A 23,529-nucleotide genomic window follows, 5' to 3' on the forward strand; every position below is an offset into this window, starting at 1 on the left:
CTATAGTTTTCAGGATCAGGATTATAACACCAAGTCATCTTTACAAACCCCCAGAATCATAACTAGGGAAGTACACTGGGTCTGCCTTGGGAAAAGAAGGATTATAAAAATGGAATTGTGTTTACCTTCCTACTGTGACAATGTATTAATCCCCATCCTAAGGGTTTCCTTGGGTAATGGTGGTAGAAAGTTTCATTCATTCATTCGTTCATTCAGTAAGCATTTATTAAACACTTAAGGTGTAGAAACATTGTATAAGGTAATGAGAACAAACCTAAAGGACAGTTGCCTTTCTCAGTGACCCCTATCTCTGGGGGTGTCCTGAGAAACAAGTTAGTTAGCATGGCATTGACTGCTTCTCTCACTCTTGAATCTTAGATGGTAGAGACACTGAAATCTAGGGGAGAGTTATGCAGTGCTATTTATAATTTCAATCTCTCTGTTCTTTCAAAACTATCTTGAATTTCTTTAAAAGTATTATTCTCAGTCTTGAAACATTAGGTTATCTTTATAACAAGTGGTTTTCATCTTGACAGTATCCTTAACTTTCTGAGAGGAATGAAAAAAATTTGTATGCTATACCCCAGGTCTTCCAGATTTTTATTATTCTAGACAATTGATGCAGTATATGAAACTTTTGAAGTTATAATTTACTATTTTGAGTCTTATCTCTTCCTGCATGTTGGTTCATGCTCTCCATTGCGTTAATCTTCATCTATTTACATTTCAGTCATTTTGTTTATCTGTTGTTTAATCCATTCATCTGGATACTTCCTGTCAAACTCAGCTACAATAGCTGATATGGAATATATTACATAAAAGTCATTAAGGGCAGAATAGAAAGAATGGTATTCTGATTTTGATCTTTATTCAGAATTCTCAATGACTCTCCCTCAGCGACTGATGGCAACAAGTGTTCCAAAAGCTACTTATTGGAAATGGCAGTCTCAGTTTCCTGTCTTCACTCCTGACTCTCAAAAGTTGGATGTCAGGTAGTCAATACAGTTACTGTGTTTCAGGTTCTTAAAAATCCTTGTCGAAATGAAACTATTCATTGTTTTTCAGACTAAACGATTTTGTTTCTTTAACCTTTCCGATGCTAGTTTTCAGTTTCGAAGTCATTTCCTTTTCTTACACTATACATGCAATCCATCAACCTCTACATTCAAAATATGTACCGAATTGACCACTTTCCCCAGTGTCAACTGTTAAACAGCATTGACCAAGCCTGTTAATTGCTTTCTCTGTTTCACTCTTGCCTTGCTACAGTCGGTTCTCCAAATAGCGAAGTTTCCTTTAAAACTTAGGTCAGACTATGTAACTCTGCTGCTTAAAAGTGCTCCATTGGCTTCTCATTTAACCGAGAATCAGGTTTGATCAACGTCTTTGAATGATCTGGTTTCCTTTCGCTGATTTCACCTCCTTTTAGTGTCCTCCTGCTCACCTTGCTGTGCTCCAGCCACACTGATCTTTTCAGCCTTGTAAAACACGCACTCCCCTTAGGGCCTTTGCACCTGCTAGACCCTCTTCCTGGAATCCTTTCCCTCCAGATCTTCACAAGGCTTACTCTCTCACTTCTCTTAAGTCTTTGCTCATATGTCACTTCATTAATGAGACCCCACTGGGGGCCCCTATCTACAATAAAAACATCACCCTTCTCTTCCCCTCCCCCCAATAGGAATCCAATAAATATTTTTTGAATGAGTGAAACAACTATTTTTCATGGAACACATTTAATTTCCTGTTCTATTTATGGGAATAGATAAGGAATGCATAAAATGATCCTTAGCAGAAGAGGACATGTAAATATTACAACAAAGTGGTAAAAAATAAGACATGTTAAAAATTCAAAACCATATCTTTAGTTTTCTTAAAGTACAAACAGTAACAGAACAAAGAGTCAATACATTTTTGAAAAATGGAGATATTTCTTGGAATAGCTAACATTTGTAACCGGATCATTATGCAAATATGTAATATTGCTGGTATAATTTTGAGTTTCTTTTTTCTAAAATAGTAAATACTTCCCCTTTTGTGATCAAATTTAAACTTCCAATATGCTTGACAAACTTTCTTTTGTAGTAAAATGTGTCTCTGTGTGTGTAGTATGTATACAACTATATATACATATATATGATTGAATTATCAATGGTTTATGAATTTTTAAACTAATGAAAGTTATGATGCATCAGAGAGTTATTTCCTATTGTTAAATGGGACTCTGTTATGATTATTATTATTGATGTATTATTATTATTTGTAGGTATTAAATACATACTTGCAAACTTGTAGAAGGAACATTTTTTGTTTGTTTGTTTTTGTTTTTATTTTGGCTGCATTGGGTCTTCGTTTCTGCGCGTGGGCTTTCTGTAGTTGCAGCGAGCAGGGGCTACTCTTCGTTGTGGTGCACAGGCTTCTCATTGTGGTGGCTTCTCCTGTTGCAGAGCACGGGCTCTAGGTGCACGGGCTTCAGTAGTTGTGGCATGTGGGCTCTAGAGCACTGGTTCAGTAGTTGTGGCACATGGGTTTAGTTGCTCCACGGCATGTGGGATCTTCCCGGACCAGGGGAACCCGTGTCCCCTGCATTGGCAGGTGGATTCTTAACCACTGTGCTACCAGGGAAGCCCCAGAACATTTCTTCTTTAACCAGAATATCTTCTTCTGCATGTTGTAAATGTGTGAATTTACTTAATTGTCTGGGCTTGTTGCCTTATCTCCAAAGGAAGATAATAATATGTTACTGACTTAAAGGTATGACATATGGAACTCTGAAATGTGATTGCTCTTGAAGATTCATTATTTTAAAATCACAATATCTCCACACCCATTAAAATAGCTAAAATAAGAAGAAAAAAATGGGCAGTACTAAGTGAGTGAGGTTGCAGAGCAGTTGTGATTCTCATACATTCATTGTTGGTGAAAATGTAAAATGGAACAGCCACTTTGGAAGATAGATTGGCAGTTTCATATAGTGTTAAGCATACACTTACATGTGACCCAGCAATCCCACGCCTGGGTACTTAACTAAGTGAAATGAAAACTTATTTTCACACTAAAATCTGTACACTAATATCTGTAGTAGCTTTATTTATAACCATCAGAAACTGGAAACAACGCAGATGTCCTTCCAGCTGGGGAATGAAAAAACAAACTGTGGTATATCCATACATTGAAATACTACTCAGCAGTGAAAAGGAACAAACTACTGATGAACACATCAGCGTAGATGGATCACAAACTGCATCATGCTAAGTGAAGGAAGTCAGAGTCAGACTCAAAAGGCTATGTCGTGTATGATTCCTTAACACCCAGAGGTTGGGTGGGATTGAGAAGAGGGGCTGACTGCCGAGGGGCAGCATGAGAGAGATTTGGGGGTAATGGAACTGTTTTATGTCTTGATTTGTGTGTTGGTAACGTGATTGTATGCATTTGTCAAAACTCATAGAACTGTATACCAGAAAGAGTGAATTTTACTATATGCAAATAAAAAACAGTGAATTAATCCTCTTGATTAATAAAACCAGCTCTGCCTCTGAGTCCAGCCACTGATGAAGCCTGAATGTCCTAGGAGAGTTAGCACATCTATGTCTTAGTTCCTCATTTCATTTTACCTCAGTTGCTGGGGTTTCCTTGCGAGACTAGTCTTGCTTCAGGTAGTACTCATAGACTTTGATTCTGAGGTCAGAAGTAGCAATGGCAGAAAACCATCCCACATTCTCCCAGAAGCTGTTTCAGAGGGATCCTGCCAGCTGGTTAGCCTAGTTTGGTGCTGGTGGTGGTGCTGACAAAGACAGAGAACTTGTTAGAGTTGTAGATAAATCAGCTGCTTTAGTTTGTTCATAAAATCAAATGCAGATGAACAGGAAACAGAATCAGAGCAGGCTGTTGTCCATACAGATTATTCTAGACTGTGCATTTGGAGCCCGTCTGTTCAATATGGTACCTGTGTCAGGGCCTTGGCCTCAGCAGCCATGTTCTGGGTCTTGAAGAGTTTGTAGAGTTCAGTTCCATTAATGAAAACCCAACTTGTTGCCATATCCCAGTGTATTGGGCTCCAGTGGGCCAGCTGGTGATGTAATTTCTCATAGAACAAGTGGTTGACCAGTTGTCTGTGACCAAAAAAACGATCCGACAAACATAAATACCAGTCTCAAATTTACATAATTCATAACAAGAGAACTTAAGGCATTGAGTGGTTCTTGTAAGCTGTGCCATACTCTTTATTTATTTATTTTTTCTATTTTCACTTGCTGACTGGAGGATGCATTTTATGTTTATGAAGGATGTGACTACATAAAGGTTTTTGAGGTCATGATTCTCTGGTCAAACCAGCCCTGTTTCCATTTTCCTAGACTCTTTTGTGTCCTCTGCCTTAGGGGTACCTGCTTCTCTCATACTTAGCTGTCTCAAGAGTGCTATAAATCTAGATTGATCCTGAAACCAGCTACCTACCAGCAGATTAGAAGTGAAGCACAACAGATTAAAATGAAATATTTTTCTCTCTGGCATTACTCTAGAGCAACAACTGGAGTTTCTGCTATTACTATTCTTAGCTTAATTTGCACACATCATTTTCTCTGTGTGCCTCTACTTGAGTGCAGAAATAGAGGAGGAGGGAGAGGACAGTAATTGATCACCCACCTTGGATTGGGGAATGTGATAAGCACTTTTCGTGTATTATTCCGTTTAACTTCACAGCAATGAGTCAGGTAGATAATTTTGCTGCTTTACAAACAAGGAAGCTAGGGCCAAGAGAGGTTAATTGACTTGTATTCTCAAAGATAGGTCTCTCTCATTCCAAAACCCACTCTTTTTATACCTCAAGGCTCCATTTGGGAATAGTATTTTCTCATCTCGTTTCCACTTTCTCTGGAAGATGGAGACTGCACTGGTCTTTTGAGATTGAGCCCTGGGCTTCTTATCACACCTGGTCTGAGAACCAAGTCTGCTCTCTGTTTTACTTTTCAGAGTCCCAAGAGATTTGGCCTAATTTTATGTATTTTTCAAAGTTGCCATCACACACTTATCACCTGTTTCTTTCTCCTCCATGACTGCCTGAAGAGGAAAATTGAATCTCCGAGTTTCATGGCTCTGAAGCACAAACCCACAAGGCTTTCTTATTTAAATCATCCCACTTCTAATCACCACGGGGAAATAGGAAAGCAAAGAGAGAGAGAAAAAACCCAACAGGAAAAGTTACAAAGATTCAAAAATAGTTTAAAATCTTAATCCTTGAGCCCAGTTTATGTGTTATAGCTCTTGAAATTCTTCTTAGGAATTATTTCTTAGAAGATACTAGAAGTCTCCTTAATAGGGATTAGTTATTCATTTGTGTCTTGGATCTGTGGTCCAAAACAAATTCAGGTTGGTACCAGTGATGAAATTTTCTCTCCCAGCCAATCATATTTTCCAGTGACTGTCTAAGCTCTAAGGGTTTCGTTATAAACCTGCCCTAGGAGAGACTTCCAGAAAGCAAAGGTGTTTCAATGTTAGTTTGTGTCACTGGAGGAGGTTGGGAAATGGATATTAGGCTCAGTTTGAAGCATTTTTGCTACCCAGTACCTGGAGTCAGAGCCACACGTGGGAGTTGAAATGTTCTCTAAGTATAAACTACACACTGGATTCCAAAGACTTAGAATGCAAGAAGAAAGAAAAAAAAAAAAAGAGGAATTTTAAACTATCTCAATAATTTTTCTATCAATTACATGTACCTCAATTATATAAGAAAATTCTGCAAATACTGGGTTAACTCTCTTATTAACATTAAATTCACATTTTTAAACTTTTAATTCTCAGACTATCATAGATCCACATGCAGTTGGTACTGTCTTACACAACCTAGGTATAGCATCACAACCACAAAATTTATATGGATACAGCCCACTGACCTTATTCAGATTTTACCAGATTTACATGTACTGGTGTTTGTGTGTCTCTGTGTGTGCATGTTTAGTTCTATGCAATTTATTCACCTGTGTAGATTCATATGACCACCACCACTGTCAAAATACATAAGAATTCTATCGCAAGGATCATGTTTGCCAGATACTGTAGCCATAGCCTACCTCCTCTCCTCCCTAACTACTGGAAATCAGTAATCTGTTATCCATTTGTGTACTTGTGTCATTTCAAGAATGCCATACAAATGGAACTATATAGTTTGTAACCTTTCGAGATTAGCTTTTTTTGCTCGGCAAAGTTCCCTTGAGATCTACGCAAATTATGTTATCAAGAGTTCTTTCCCTTTTTATTGCTGAGTAGTATTCTGTTTCTTTTTACCTTTTTAATAGTGCTTCTGGAAACTAAAATTACATATGTAACTCACAATTGCGTTTTTCATCATATTTCTATTGGACATTACCGGTTTAAGTGCATGCTTGTTGGAAGTAACCAAAAAGCACATTTCTGTTGCATTTTCATTGAATTTTGGGCATCCTGTGTTAAATGGTGCATTTTGTTCTGCCAACTCTGAATCAAGGCAACAGTACCTTTTAAAATCATTTCAGGAGAGTAAAGTCATCTCATTGTCTCTCCCACTCCCTTCCTCCCACCCTTTTTTTTTTTTTTTTTTGGTCAGTTTTCAGTAAGAAAACCTTTGTATTTCTATCCACAAAAGAAACTTTTCATAAGGTTAGGCATCAAAGAGGGGTTTCTTGCAGCTGCTGCCAGTAGTATTCGGTGCACTGGTTTGAGACTAATTAAATGGCTTATATTTATCTGATATTTTCCCCCTTGGGAGACTCAGAAACATTTCTTTTTTTTAACTTAAGCTTCAAAAAGAAACCAGCTCAGTTAGCTTATGATGGAAGGAAGAAGCAGGACACAGGGACACTTCAGAGCCGATTAGAACTGAGGTAAAGGATAATACCATTTTCAATTAAAATTGCCTGGGGAAATAAGGTAGGCAGAGAATAATTACCTGGGTTGGCACACATCCAAGTTTCTGAAACTAAGACCCTGTTTGAATGTTCTGAGGGATCACTGACGACCACAGGCAGCCAAGGACCCTGAGAATTATGTCTGCTCTCAAACCTATTTGGGTGTTCTGGCTGCAGTGCATAGCAATTTTAAGTCAAATTATGTGGCTTGAGAAATTCTACCAAATAAAACTTGGGAAAAACTAAGACCTCCCCCAAATAAGCAACTCCAGAAAGCATCAGATTAAAGGGAGGTTTCTCTGACAAAATACATTTATACTTCTGTAATTTCTGCTCTGTGCCCACCAGGGCAATGGAACCAAGATGGAACCATAGGAGAACATAAAGAGGACTGATTAAAGAATAGTTCTAATCACTCACCTCCTCACAGAGAGGACCCTGGGTGGTAACAGTCCTTGGTCAGCGCCTTGCCGGTACCAGGAGCAATCACTGAGTAAATGCCACCTGACACGTGGGCTTGTCCAACCTAGTTGTGGAAATGCATCGTTGAAAGCAAGTGTTCCTTTTCTATTTATTTTTTTAAATTGAAGTATAGTTGATTTACAATGTTAGTTTCTGGTGTACAGAAAAGTGATTCAATTGTGTGTGTGTGTATATATATATATATATATATATATATATATATATATATATATATATATATATAATTTTTCATGTTCTTTTCCATTATGGTTTATCACATGATATTGAATATAGTTCCCTGTGCTATACAGTAGGACCTTGTTGTTTATCCTATATATAATAGTTTGCATCTGTTAACCCAAAACTCTTAATCCATCCCTCCCCCACTCCCCTCCCCCTCAGAAATCAAGAGTTCCTTTAATACAGATATCAGGATGTGCCCCACCCCCACTCCACTTCCACCTCCACCTCCATCTCCGCCTCCAGTGACCTATTATTACAACTGCTAAGCCTGTGTTTCTTGGGGTCTGTGCTGCTGATGGCACCCGGTGCCATGATGCCCCTGCTTTGGCTGGGTGGAACTGATGGAAAAGGTTGGAGGGTATTGAACTACAGGTTCTTCCTTTCTCATTACCTAAAGAAAGGCTCACTTCCTTCTCTATAGTAGGAAAGGGAGCCAGTGGTTTCTATTCTTTGCTTCTAGTGTTAGCTTTCGCTTTGTTGCCATCTTTTCATAATCTCTCAATTTCAAATGTAGGACAATGGAAAAGTGTTTAGAAGGAAAGAAAAAGAGAAAGAAGGAATCAATCACAGTTTTCATCTCTCCTCTTCCAAATAAGGATATAGGGGGTTAAGGAATGCCTGGATTATTTTCTTTTTTAAGAAGACTTCATAGGCTTGCTTGGACAAGGCTACTGCTGGCACGTGGGGTGTCTTTACGCAAATTATAGAATCACACCCCTTGGCAAGGCTGCAGCCCCAACTCTCACCCGTTGGCCTTGGATGTGAACCAGATCTATTTGAGTGCAGTGCATAGGTGCTCGGCCACCACCTTATGCTGTGTATTAGGCGCAGGAAGCACCCCTATTTCACAACATGGAAACACAGATAAGTGCACAGACAGCTATGGTTTTAAGAGGAAGGGTCCACGGTTTGAATTCACATGCCTTTTCTTACTCACCACGTGACTCTGGATCAGTAATATAACTACCCTGTGACTCAGTCTCCTCATCTGTAGAAAGTTTCTGCTACATGGAGTTTGGTGAGATTTAATGAGTTAATATACATGAAACACTGAGAGCAGTACCTGGGCTTAGTAATTTCTCATTAATTGGTTATTATGCCATGAGCGAGTGACTGTATTAAGCATGATTTTAATTATTTTTATCCTTTTCCTTCAACTGTTAGTGTGGTTATGTATACAGTGCCTCTATGTAATTTCCAAATAGCCAAGTCTGTTGAGTGAAAAGCTGTTAAATTGGTTGAGACCATGTAGAAAATATAACAATTTAATTAAAAAATTTTTAGCGCATGATGGTATTTGGATACTTAAAAATTTTTTTTGGTCCTTCTAGGTACTAGTTATGTATCTGTTTCTTCTTCTTTTCCTTCTTCTCCTTCTTCTCCCCCTCCTTCTCCTTCAGAATATCAATTTTCTACACATCTAATTTCATAAGGTCAGTTTAAGTTCAAGAAGGGAAACATCTCATATACATCTGGAAGTTGGCAGAGTACATGCATTCTTAGGGTTAGAACATTAGCTACTCTAGTGATGAATGGGAGAACTGTTACAAAGCTACTCGCTGGGTTTAACTTCCATGCATCCTGTCTGTTGGCCAGTTAGCCTTCCTTGTGACATGATGTCAGTTCCCAACCTGAGAAAAAAAAAATAAATGCATACAGACAACAAATGCATGCAACAATTAGGTACTAGGTATAGCAGACAGAATTCTCATATGGGCCCAGGACTCCTACCCCGGCGACTGTGACCTTGATGGATGTCACTCCTGTGATGAGGTTATGTTACATGGTGCAGCTGACTTTCAGAATGAGCTTTTCTTTGGTGGGCCTGTCCTAGTCAGCTGAGTCTCTAGTAGGGACTAAAGAAAGATTCAAGGAGAGAGTGGGATTCCATGCAGGGGAGATTGTCCGCTGCTGGCCTGGAAGAGGTGGGGCTGTGAGGCAAGGAGTGTAGATGGCATCTGGGTGCTTGGCTTGGCCCCCTGCTGACAGTCAGCCGGGAACGGCCCCCAGTCCTATGACTGTAAGGAAGTGAAACTGGCCAACAACCTGCCTGAACTTGGAAGTGGATCATTCCTCAGGCTCCAGAAAGGAAGGAAGCCTACAGAGACCTTGATTTTAGCCTTGTAAGATGTTCAACAGAGAGCCCAGCAGCTGGACCCAGACTTCTGACCAAGTACCAAGAGCTACTAAATTTGTGTTGTTTTAAGCTGTGAAGTTTGTGGCAGTTTTGTGATGCAGCCACAGAAAACCAATGCACGAGGGAAACCAGGCAAAAGAAGGTAGCTAGGTTATTGCAAAGCCATCGCCATTATTTAGAGAAAAAAAAATAACACTCATAAAATGACTCATAATAAACTCCTATAAAGAGCCCCCAGTTAACCATTTTAGATCCAGTTAGCCACAGTAAATGACAGATCCAGGAGCTATAACTTTTCTGGGCAGAGCTTAGAATGAATAGTTTCTCAAACTGGCAGTTTTAGACTTTAGGGAGGGGCAGAGGAATGATGAAATTGCTCCCTTGCTAGACATTTATTGCACGATGGTAAAGGGAAAATACACAGACTAGGAAGGTGGACTCCCCTTCTTTCCATGCTCGTCAGCATGTTTCATCTGGGGGGGGGGTGTCACTAACCCAGTGCAGGGAGAAGAGCCAGAGAACATGGGTGAGGGGCCATCTGGTGGAAGTGATCAGGAGGGGGCGCTGGGGGGACCTGGCAGACCCAGACTTTCTCAGGAGTGACGGCCACCTATCAGCTGTGGCTGGCATACAGGCGACTCTCTGGGTCCCTGTTGCCCAGTCTTCCAGATTTCCAAGAGACGCTGGGGTTCCGATGTTTTATATGAAATCTCCCATTATGTAAGTGTTAACAATCAGCTCAAATGTTTGAAGATCACCATAGGGAAGTGTAAACATGTATGTGGCCACGTCAGGCCCTCGGCAGCCTCTCTTTCAGTGCAACTCAGAGGAGAGAGTTATGTGAGCAGTTTAGGGTTTGGGGTGTGAGCTCAGCTTGGACAGTGGTTTCTCTTGCTTGGTCACTGTCATGTCCTCAGAGCCAAGGACAGTGTCAGGCCACAGGGGGTGCTCAATATATGCATGTGGAGTGGCTCTGAGGAGATGTCAACGTGCCCATACTCTATGTGAAAGTATCAAATGTGATTGCTTGGCAAGATGAGTTTCAAAGATCCTATTGCTTTTTTTTTTTAATATAACTATAGTTGACTTACAATATAGTGTTAGTTTCAGGGTACAGCAAGGTGATTTATATATATATATATATATATAGAGAGAGAGAGAGAGAGAGAGAGAGAGAGGGAGAGAGAGAGAGAAAGGGAGAGAGAGAGAGAGAGAGAGATTCTGAGATGGGTGTTAACATTACCTACATCTTACAGATGAGGAATGATCTCAGAGAGGTGAAGTCAGCTGCTTGAAGACCACACGGCTGGTAAATGACTGTTCTCGGCTTTCTCTGATAGCCAGGCTTCTGCCATTCTACATGCTTGCTGCTCGGGGTGTGCTCTAGAACCAGCAACATCAACACCTCCCCGGAGCTTGTTAGAGCTGCAGAATCTCTGGTCTCAACCAGAATCTGCCAATAACTTTGGCGATTTGTATGTATGCTAAGTTTCAGAAGCATTGTCCTACCCCATGGGTTTCTAAACTTGGGTTATTCCTGAGCCACTTCTATGGATTTGGCAAAATCTGTCTTTCACCTGAACTTATTACTCATCTTTTCCACTTAAAGATATTCACTTAAAAAGAAAAGATAACTGATAAATAACTGGTAACATGATAACGTTACTATAGTAAATAGCCATTAGTATATTTATAGTGATATGATTAATTTCAATAGAGACCTGATATCATTTTCCATAAACAGAAGTTGCATTAATGTATATGCACTGTACGTTCTCTCTCCATGTACTGTGGTAAAATACATATATTTTACATGTAAGCTGTACCGTTAATAAAAACTGTACTGTAATAAACTGTAAAATATCTTTGGGCCATCAGTGGGAGTGTGTCCCATTTGGAAACGATACTATGGTAGATTGTAAAAATGGCCACCAAGTCTTTCCCTCCCTGTATCCATGCCCTTAAAGGGTGCAAATTCCCATCAAGAAGTGGGGCTCTCTCTCCACCCTTAGAATCTGGGCCTGACCACGTGGCTTGCTTTGCCCAATGCTACGTTAGCACATGTGACACAGCAGAGGCTTGAGAGGTGCTTGTGCAGTGGGATCTATACTCTTGCCATTCTCAACAACTTGAGATCATTTTGTGAACCAAAATAAATATTTACTGATTTAAGCCACACAGGTTTGAGGTGGTTGGTTACACTGCAAAAACTCACTGACATAACTGTTCTCTAACATTCTGTTTGTTTGCAAAACAATAATTTTCCATGTTCAGTAGCATATCACAGTGAAATTATCTCTATTTTGATTGTCTTGCCCAGTTATTCTTCACCTGAAAACAAAATTTCAATATTGAATATCTTGGGAAGAGCATTGAATGCTAGTCCTTTGTGTTCAGTATATAGATTCTCAAAATTAGACCTCGTAATGTAAGCCTCAGATATTTGTAGGTTTTTTTTTTTCCCTCCACTAAGAAACAAAAACTTCACACTTGGCTAAAGTTCCCCATTGCTTTGAAATAAGACTATATCTCAAGCACTGTGGCATCTGTCATTAGTGGTACTTTGCAGGCATACGCTCTTCTTTGGCAAAGGTAAAATATAATTGTATGTATTTCCCATCACAAGAAATCCCATGGAGAATTACAATAGTTTGTCTCTTAAAAATGTAAATGTTCACTATTTACTGTTTTCTTGGAGAGTGTAAGTAAGTATTTTGTCATTTTGGAAAGAAGCCAACTAATATTTACTGGCAAACTTACTGAAAGATAACCTTTTTTATAAACTGCTTTAATGAAATATCATTTACAAAACATAAAATTCACCCACTCACAATGTATGATTTAGTGGTTTTTAGTATATTCACAAAGTTGTGCAACCGTTTCTACAGCCTAATCTCAGAACATTTTCATCACCCCAAAGAGAAATCCCACACCCCTGAGCGTCCACTCCCCGCCTTCTCTGCCCCTCCAGTCCTGCACAACCACTAATCTGCTCTCTATCTCTGTGGATTTGCTTATTCTGCACATTTCATATGCATGGAGTCATATAATATGTGGCCTTTGTGTGTGGCTTCTTTCATTTAGTATAATTTTTTTTAAGGTTCGTCCATGTTGTCACATGTATCCATGTTGCATTCTTTTTATTGCTGAATAACAGTCTATTGTATGGATATATCACATTTTTTAATCCATTCATCAGTTGATGGACATTGGGATTATTTCCACCTTCTGGCTATTATAAATAATGCTGCCACGAAAAAAGTACATAAAAATTTTTTGTTTGTGGACACGTATTTTCATTTCTCTTCAGTACATAACTAGGAACAGAATTACTGAGCCATATGGTAATTCTATGTTTAACCAGTTGAGGAATTGCCAGGCTGTTTTCCAAAGCAGCTGAAACATTTTATATTCCCACAAGCAATGTAGGAGGGTTCTGATTTCTCCAAATTCTCATTAACACTTTTTCTAATCTGTCTTCTGATTATAGTTATCCTAGTGGGCGTGAAGTAGTATCTCATTGTGGTTTTGACTTAATTTTCTCTTATGGTTGAACATCTCTTTATGTATTTGTATATCTTCTGGGAGGAAATGTCTATTCAGATTATTTACCCATTTTTAAATTGTGTTATTTGTCTTTTTATTGTTAAGTCATAATAGTTCTAGTTGTGGCGAGCGGGGGCTACTCTTCATTGCAGTGTGCGGGCTTCTCACTGTGGTAGCTTCTCTTGTTGTGGAGCACAGGCTCTCGGCACAAGGGCTTCAGTAGTTGCGGAACACATGCTCAGTAGTTGTGGTTCGCGGGCTCTAGAGCGCAGGCTCAGTAGTTGTGGTGCACGGGCTTAGTTGCTCCACAGCATGTGAGATCTTTCCAGACCAGGGATTAAACCTGTGTCCCCTGTGTTGGCAGGCGGATTCTTATCCACTGCACCACCAGGGAAGTCCCATGTAGTTAAGTATTTCAACACTGGCTTTCCCAAATGTTGCAATATCCTAGCTATGGAGCAGAAAGGCTTATGGAACAATGCATCAGTTTTATGCTGGATAGTCACTTAGGGAATTATAGAAGGAAAGCGAAATGTGTCCAGTATTTAAATCTCTGGTTACAGAAGGACATGGGTAGCAAGTGGTTTCTCAAAACGAAGAGCATGGTATAGCAGGGTTATTAATCAGTGACCTTTTTTGGAACTCGTCTTGTTTTACAGTCCCAAGAGACATAAAACATTTTTAACTTCCCAGCTCTAGGCGGGGCACTTAATTATTTACCTTTTCAACGAAGTTGTGGGGAGGCACTATCTCGGTGCTGGGGATATACATCATGGTTCTAATACACACATGATCCCTGTCTGCATGGAATTTACTGTCTCATATTAATACATCACTACAAGTATAAATGTAATATTGAAACTATGGTAAATGCCATGGAGGGGGCAGTACCATGGAAGCTAAACATTGGTCAGGGTGCCTGGGTTTGAATGTCAGCTTTGTGTAATTCTTGAATAGACACCCAACTCCTCAGTTTTCTCTTCTATAAAATGAAATAATCACAGTACAAACATTTTAGAGTTTTTTTGTCGATTAAATATGATGATGCAATCCATGCTTAGAGCTGGGTCATAGTACATATTTACTAAACAGTGAAGTATTGGGAATTCCCTGGCAGTCCAGTGGTTAGGACTCCATGCTTCCACCGCGAGAAGCCTGGATTTGATTTCTGGTTGGGGAACTAAGATCCCACAAGTCTCACGGCATGGCCAAAAAAATAATAATAATAAAATAAACAAATAAATCAGTGAAGTATGTGTAGATGATGCTGTATATTCTCTATTTCTATATACTTAAAATGGAATGTTTATTTCCATAGGAAGTTTAGATGAATTGGATTCTTGTATTTTCAATTTTAATTGTAAAAGTAATATGTTTTGTGATAAAATATTGCATAATTGTTCAATGTTAGGTTAAAATGCAAAGGCCCTTTTTACCTCCATACAGTACCAGTTCTCCAGAGGCAGCACAGTTGAGTTTCTTGTTATCCCTTCAAATATGTTCTCTGCATATAACAATATTCATGTCTGTGTTTTTACACCTAGATTAGTGAGGTTTGTTTTAACACACTGGGGTCATAGTACACGTATTACTACCTTACTTGAGTTTTTAAAAATTAATACTATGACCTGAGAGTTTTTTTCCACGTCTGTCTATGTAGACCCAAGTCTGCTTTTTTTGTAATGACGTATTTTTCATTTGTGGATGTACCTTTCTACCCGGGACTTTACTGTAGACATCTCCATAAATAGATGATGACCTTGGGAAAATCCCAGTTCAGATTTTACAGACATCATTTTCCCATATTTCAATTGCCAATTTTTCTGCCTCTACCTTCTTTCCAAATGCAGATGGGCTTCCTCTTATTTCTATGTACTTCTGACACCACCTGGAACTATGCCACTCCCCCACCCAACACAAAATCTTGGAAAGATCTTGAAATCTAAATTCAATGTCAAGTCCAAAACTACATAACAACTTGTTAATGAAGGCAATACAAAAACACACATCAAAAATAATGACTATTTGTACATAGATTCAATTTCATTGTAATTCTTTCCTATTCAACACTGCTCTTCTTTGAAAGATTTCTTAAAATTACTATCAGTTTCACTATCAATCAGGGAAATATCATTATATCTACTTCTAGAACATTTTGGATATCATTGTTGTTCAACTGCTGCTTAATTATTTTTATAGGTTAAGGGGTTGAATTGTAGATCAGCAGCTTAGTAGAGAGAGTGTATAAACCCTATAGGCTGGGTGTAGCACTAAGATTTCTGATTTGATGATTGTCTGTTTTTGTCATCCATTTAGAAACTAATGTCACTAATTTATTAATGTCTCTTTCTCATGTGTTTTAAAGAATATTCTAGGTTTTGATTTTGAAGTGCAAAGGGCTGTTTCTTTCCATGAGAATTCTAAATTTCCTTCACATTGATTTTTCTCTGATCTGTGTCCTTCCTCCACAGAGGACAGCGCTGTGATTTGACTAAGTGGACGTCACCTTCAGTCAGTCCCCAGCCATCTGGTAAGTACTCTGCACACAGTGGGTAAGTTGCTAGATGTGGGGTTCTAGAACTTTCGGTCTGCAAAATGAATCCCTTCATTCACACTGATGTCCCATCTGAAATGCCTCTCAAAACTGATTCACAGATGTTTTCCTTGATGTGGTGGAGTGTTCAACTCCTGGCATTTTCTAGATTCAAGTTTATTCATTCCACCAACCTTGGGTACTTCATTTTCTGCTGGATTTTCTGTTTGCCGTCTGTGGGAGTATTGCCTGCATTTAGTAAGCATCAGATATTAAGTTACTGTTTTCTGTAATTCTTTCTGAGGAGAAATGTATGCGACTTGTTTTTAATCTTATGCACATTTTGTTTAAGAAGATTCTCACAGATGGGAAAAATCATTGTCAGTTGGAGTCCACCCTCCATTTTATGGCAACTACCTATAAGGATGATGTAATTAAATCCTTCCAATGTTCCTCTAAAGTTCCATTTTACAAATCTTTAAAGAAACGCTAAAATGGAAATTGAAAATATATATGCACAGTTCTTTTTATTTATAAACAATAACTTGCCTATGCTTTATTCAAGAGCCAGAATCCTAGCAAATGTTCTTTTCTGACCCCTTTGTCAAATTGCTATTTTCTACTTGGTGTTATAAGTAAAAAATTTGGAAAATTTTATATAGTGGAAAAGATAACCAGCAACTTTGCTGTTCATCTCGATAAGTGAACTCCAGGTTCCAGGCATTTAAAATCAATATTATTTTCTTCTCTGTGTTTCATGTCATGTCAGATATTCCATGATCTTCTGGCAGGGCATGTGGCTGATTTTCTTCCGGACTTTCTGTGAGGGGAGGGAAGAATCACACAATCCAACACTTCTCCAAGTGATCAGTATTTAATGATGACCCAAGGCTATCAAGAAAGTAGATTTATTATTAAATGTTCCTACTTATTTTTAGTCAAGTGCAGTATATTTTACTGTTCCCCACGGATGACTCATAAACCATGTCTTAGCAGGCAAATCGGAGTAAGGGGTGCTGAATAATTCAGTAGGGACTTTAAATCAGTGTAGACACAATGTCTGCTTTTTACTCTTTTTTAAAAAAATGTTTTTCTGGACTATCCACTTTCTCTGTACAATAGTTGTATTATCCTTAAAAAATAAGTCATTGTTTATCAGCTGGATTATAAATTGTCCCTATGAAGAATTAAGTACTTAGTGAAAATAAACACTTGATTTAAGAGTCCAAATGAAAAAAAAAGAACAGAGCTTAGAAGTTATTTGTTCTATATTGTAAGTTCCAAGAATGATTTCCTCTGTATTAAGTGGTATAAATGCCATGCATTTGATTTTACAAAGACTTTAGATGGCATTGGGTCCTCGGACAGCTAACGTAGTATGTGGGCTACTCTTCCATCCCCACACCTGTTAGGACTTGATTGGACCTGGTGTCTCACATGTCACCAGGTTGTTATCTTTGTGTTAGGCTTGCCCCTTTCCCAAAGATAGAATTCTTGTGTATTTCGTGCTATCCTCTCCTAAAACTAAAAACATCCCACTCTAGCAACATTCAATTGTTGGATACCTTTTATGATGAGTTTTTTTTTTATATTGAAGTGAAATCATGTTATTTTATAATGTCTTCCCGTATTTAAAATAGGGACTGTCTAGACCCTGGCATCTGAACCTTTCTGGTTTCATCTTGAAAGCCTGCTTTATTTTGCCATGATTCCAACAGTGGGCTGTACATTAGTTCTAAGTGGGTTTTTTTTCGTTTTTTTTTTTTTTTTTTTAGGACTATTACATCCACAGTAGGCATTCAGAATATATTTTAATCCCTGTAATGGCAAAAGGTGTATTTTAGATTTCTCTTATTTATGTTACATTCGACTTAGCTTTTATCAGTGTTAAAATAGGAAATATTTATAGAAAACAAAATGAGATGAATTATCTTCACTCTTAAATTTCTAGCTTCAGAATGACTCTTCATAAAGAGGAATTTATTAGCTTAGTTAAACCAAAGGCTGTCTTCAAGTTTGATACCTACTGCCCTGTTTTATTTCAGTTTGGAAGGTATACTTTTTTGGGGGTGGAAATTTACCTAATGTTGGGGTGCTTTCTTGCTTTCTGAATGACTTGAAATTGTTTTTATTAAATATTGATTATGTACAGAATTGATAACATCAGTGTCAGTTATGAAGCTCACCAAACTTTAAGATGACTTCTCTTTATTTTTACTTCTATTTTGGAGCCTTACACGCTACCCTTAACTTCTTTCACACCTGGAGATATATATGCTGTGCCAGTTATTAGCATCTTTTTTCTAGGGCTAAGACCTCTGTTCTAGGGCGGCTGCAATGCTCTTTAGGAACAAAGATACTTCTTGCTTATTAAACTGTGCAGTTATTTTAAATACTTAAGTGTTATAGAAACTCTTATCTGAGGTACAAAAACAACAGTAAGAATCCGGTTTCACATTTTCTTAGGGCCCATTCATACATCACAAAATTCTTGGCTTGGGCTTCCTTAAGCAGATCTGAGGTGGGATTTTTACACAAGTATTTCATTAAGGCAGTGCTCCCAAGAGAACTAGGGAGTTGGCGAAGGTAAGGGAGAAGGGGGGAGCCAAGCAGAGGGGTGGTTCAGGCAATGTCTCTGCCTCAGCCTGATCCCTGGGGGAGCTCTGGAGTGTAATCGCTCCTGAGAATCTGTTCCTTGTGCTCAAGGTCAGGAGCTGGGCTTTCCCATCCCTGCCTCAGCCATTGGCTGTGGGCTGGTGGGAGAGGGGCTGTAAACTGGGGAGCACTTGACTCTGCATCTGCAGGTGAAGCAGCTCTAGAAGTTGAAGGCTGTTCCTCTTAAGAAATTTGCAAGTGCCATCTTTAGAAGCAAAACACGCAAAAGCTGGGAGGTGGGCACGCAGGACAGTTAAAAGGTACCCAGTGATATCTGAACAAGACATTGGAGTGTCTTCTCTACCTAGACACGTGTTCTCTCACTCACTTCCTCCCTCACGAAGGCACATTTTTCATCCCTTAGGCCTTTTCCCGGTGCAAGTTTACATACTTTCGGAAGCTGTATAAATTCATTTTCTTCCCTTGAATAGGTCCTAAGTTACTGCTTCAAATATCTAAGTCCTATAGTGGTTGCACCTAGGTAATTTTCAGTGAGTGAGACACCTAGGTAATTTTCAGTTAGTAGAATTGCTACATATATTAGAGTTAAAAAATAAATAAAATCTGAAATTTCAAAGCTTTCCTTATATGAATTTCATCATGGATAATGATTTCAGTGCCCTGAAAAAGAGGCAAGGATACTGTGTGACTGTATGGTTGGCACTTATTCTTGCTAGAAATATTTCCAAGCATAAATATTAACTCTGTTATTTTTCATTCTCACCTCTTTTAACCATCCTTTTAAATTTTATATCCAAACATTTCACCTTTGCCTTAAAAGTATTTTCCTAAAACTTTTATGGAAATATATGGTGTTTCCTTGGGCACCTTCAACTCAGTATAGCACAAAAGTTTGGTCCAATAGAAACAGCATGTGAGCAGCATGAAAAATTTTAAATTTTCCTATAGCCTCATTTAAAAAGAAAAAAAAAGAGGTTGTAATAACAGGCTGAACTGGAGGCTGGGAAGTCCAAGATCACACTTGAAATTAATTTTAACAATATATATTTTAGCCCAGCATATCCTAATTCTTATCATTTCAACATTCAACATTATTAATTATATTTTACCTTTTATTTTTAAGAATTTTCATCTGTGTATATTTCATATTTACAACAGATCTCAATTCAGACTAGCCTTATTTCAGGTGCTCAAAACCACCTTTTGCCAATGGCACTGTATTGGACAGTGCAACTTCAGAATGTTATAGAAAAACTCTAGTAAGAGGCTTACTTCCTTTAGATAAGACTTTTTGTCAGCACTTTTGAATCTCCCAGCTTGGTAACACCATTCAATAAAGAAGTGAGGTGGCATTGTTGTCCAAAGAAAGTGAGCTGATCTGTCCTTGATGAGCCATTGCTGCTTCCATTTGGGACTTAATGCCCTGTAGGCATGAATTATGATTAAAATGATTGGGTTTGGCAGCTAGGATATCACTGATAACCTTAAGGAGTGCAGAATTATAGGGTCACTTTTTGGAAGAAACTGAGTCTTGAATGAAGGGTAGAATGTAGAAACATTTTGAAAAGGAAAAGAGGGCATCTTAGGCAATGGAAAAAAGTTATATATGTATGTATATAATGTGTGTTGCGGGAGAAGGTTCTGGAAGAGTTTGGGTACTTGCATGTAAACTGATGAGGCTGAAGTACTAATACACAATAAGAAAGGTAGGTAGTGGCTAGTTTGATACCAGGTTTGAAGATTTGGGTTGTGCAGTGTATGAAGTGGGGTATCATCATGACCCAGTTTATATGCTGGGGTCTGTTTTAGTTATTTATTGTGGTGTAAGGAGTCACTCCAAAATGTAGTGGCTTGAAACAAAAGCAGCCACCTTTTCACCTCTCACATTTTCTGTGGGTCAGGGGTTCCAGAAGGGCTTCGTTGTGCTGTTCCGGCTTGGGATCCCTCAGGTAGTTGCATTCAAATGGCATCTGAAGCTGAAAGAACAAGAGGCTGGAGCAGCTGGAAGCTGGCTGGGCGCTCTCTCTCCATATAGTCTCAGGATTCTCCATAACGTCTCTCTTCATGGGAAACTGTGGGCTTCCTCACAGCATGGCGGCTTCAGGGCAGCTGGACTGCTTACGTGGGCTCCAGTGTGATTATTCCTCCTGACAAGTGAGACGCAGATCTTCTTTATGGCGTAGCCTTAACAATCATGCTGCATCATTTCCATCACATTATTTGGTTACTGGTGAGTCACAAGTCTGTCCAGTTTCAAGGGAAGGAGACATAAATGCCCACCTCCCAGTGGGGGAGTGTTAAAGTCACACTGTATGAAGAGAATGTTGGGAGAACTTCTGCCACAGGGGCCCTCTCCAATGCCACTGCTGTACGGATCTTGCCCCCTGTAGCCATACTCTGGGCATGCTCTGGCGTGAACACACCATTCATTCCTGGGCACACTTCTGCACAGTGGCTCCCTTTCCCTCCCTTACCTGGTAAGCTAGACTGGGCAGCCCTTAAGACAATCTGAAGTCTTCTGTTTAGACAGTGACTGGTCAGTACTGGCCTGCCATCCACTTTTTATTATCTTCACTTAATTTTTACTGTTAGAGGCATCCCCAAAGTGTGGGCATGGCCCAGCCTCAAATGTTCTCCTCCTTTTCTTGATTTGTGGAATAATTGAGAGATGAGAGCAAAACCAAAGAGAAGGAAGAATTTTCTAACCCTTTACTCCCTTTGCCAGAAGGACACCCCTCTACCACATAGGGATGTCCTCTCCGTAAGAGGGAATTTTCCACCTGGGCCAACGGCAGGGTTTTTCTCACAATCTTTCCATTTCTAAGGTGGCTCTCTGTTGCTCCATTTCTTGGTCTCCATGACCATCTGGACTTCTTTTCCTGAGGTGATTAGAAGGATCGAAGAAGGGTATGGGGCCAGCACCATGACTTTTGTAAGATAACTTTCCTAACCATTGCCAAGGCCAGCATTCTGCCAAATCCTGTTCCTCCCGGTTTTCATAGGAAGGTCTCCATCCTTTGCCAGAATCTCAAATTTATCTGAATGTGGGGCTTGAAACTAGGTGTGTGATGAGCTTTCACTTACTTTCTTCTCCCTCTTTCCTCTTGCTTAGTCACAACTTTTAACTAGGAAAGATTTAAAATGCCAGCAGTGTAAGAGTTTAGAGGTAAAGTGTATTGAACTCTGCAACGTATTTACTGTGAAATACATTAAAAAAAAAAAAACTGATGGAGAGAGAGCTGGATAAAAGGCTAGATATTCAAAAAAGCTAGGTGGTGGGAATATGGTTGTTCACTGTAAAAAAAAAAAAAGAACTTTCAACTTTTCTTTATTTTTAAAATAAAATACTAGAGAAGAACAGCATAAACCATACAATTATAGTGTGATAACTTTGGGAAAATAATGTCAGTTTTCTACTTCAGTAGATGCTGAAGGCTTATCCTGTTTTTCAGGCCAAAGAAAATTTCAGAAGTTTATATTAGCAAAGTTATTTGTCCTTTCTTGTTTCCTGAAAGATTTGAAGAAACTGGAAACGGTCTAACAGTCCAGTATAGAAAATTTTAGCTGTTGCCCTTATATTTTTTAGTTTCTTCGACCAGGCTTTTCACATGAAGCTTGTGAGTATGCTATTTTTGAAATCATCATGACATTAAAATTGCTTTTGTGTGACATTTCCCAAGAGCCCTTGTGTGGTCGTGTCAGCAGGAACTTCTTATTCCAAAGACAGAATTTCTCGTCTCCACATGTGTTCCACACTCCCCTATTTTGAATTGGGCAGGCTGAATCTTTTCCAGATCTGAAACGTGGATTTTTTTTCCCCCGTACAATGGAAAGGTTTGCGTTGTTTGGTCTGTTTCTATAAAAGGGAGAAAAAAATAAATACAGTTTAGTTCCCTGATCCTTTTTATTTTATCTTTTTTTTTGGATTTATCAATAAAATGTTGAAATTGTTGCATTTTAAAAGTCCTTGCCTACTTTTTTGAAATGAACAGAGGAGCAGGCATTGTGTCTTCACTGTCCTCAGGTGGGAAAGGGCAGCTTGCTGAGGCCTGAGGACTAAAATAAAGCCTCCCAGGATAGGAACCAGCCGGTGACCTTGGGCAGTGACCACCTTGCAAATCAGCTGCTTCGTTCCTTGCCATATTTTGTGGCCTGTGGGGGAAATCAAGTGTCACAAACGCAGGAAGAGAGCAGTTTGTGTAGGACTCCAGTGGCTCTGCCGGCAAAAGTGCTGACATGATCTACTGACCCTTCCCGTATGGCTGCAGGCCATGTGCTTTTACAGTGGGCATGCAGGGAGCAGAGAGAAGGCACTACTCTTATAAAAAATAAGCAGAAAGAAACTGATGCAATGCTAGTATTTTGTATACTCCTCGAATGATAATATAGCAATATGGAATTTGGATAGATGCAGTGCATTTTCTCATTGGAGATGTTTGAGAGCCCTTACTGAGCTAATAGAAAAATAAAAGTCACGCCCACTTCTCCAAGCAATTAGAAGTTTACTAGAAAACTGGAGGTTGCTCCTGGTGACTTTTATAATTTCTCACCTGGCTCAATGCATTATGGTGTAGGAGGAAGAATGTGAGCTCTGAAGCCTGGGGCTTGGTTTTCCCGTCTGGAAAATGAGCACAGCGTCACCAATTTCACTGAATTTTGGAAGTCTTTACAAGGAGATGTTGCATACGTAGGACCTGTCTTACTGTAGATAATATGTACCTTCCCATTTTTCTTTCCCAGGGATGTTTGTGAGGCTCCAAACTACTTTCTTCTTTGTATGACATTTCCCAAGAGCCTTTGTGTGGTTGTGACAGCAAGAACTTATTCCAAAGATAGAATTTCATGTCCCCACACATGTTACATACTCTCCTATTTTGAATTGGGCACCCTAAATCTTTTTCAGACCTGAAATGTGGATCTTTTCCCCTTACAATGGAAATGTTCCCGTTGTTTTGTCTGTTTCTGTAAAAGCGAGAAAAAAAAAAAAAAAAAAGCAAATCCAATTTAGCTCCCTGGCATTGGAGATGTTAACTCGCCTTTTTCTTCTCCTCGGTAACCCTCTGCTCTTTCTCTTGTACAAATGTAAAGGATTGAAGAGTCTGCAAAGGATTGAC

General features: G+C 39.1%; 1 protein-coding gene across 1 annotated transcript in view; it reads left to right on the forward strand.

Moving 5' to 3' along the window:
- PLCB4 (phospholipase C beta 4) overlaps positions 1-23,529 on the forward strand; it is a 423,084-nt gene that overhangs the window by 142,313 nt on the left and 257,242 nt on the right. The window contains exon 2 of the mRNA XM_068565571.1: positions 15,738-15,796. The gene's annotated coding sequence lies outside the window, so the exon portion shown is untranslated. The remainder of the gene's footprint in view (positions 1-15,737; positions 15,797-23,529) is intronic.

The sequence above is a fragment of the Eschrichtius robustus genome, chromosome 16, assembly GCF_028021215.1.
Source record: "Eschrichtius robustus isolate mEscRob2 chromosome 16, mEscRob2.pri, whole genome shotgun sequence".
Taxonomy (NCBI): domain Eukaryota; kingdom Metazoa; phylum Chordata; class Mammalia; order Artiodactyla; family Eschrichtiidae; genus Eschrichtius; species Eschrichtius robustus.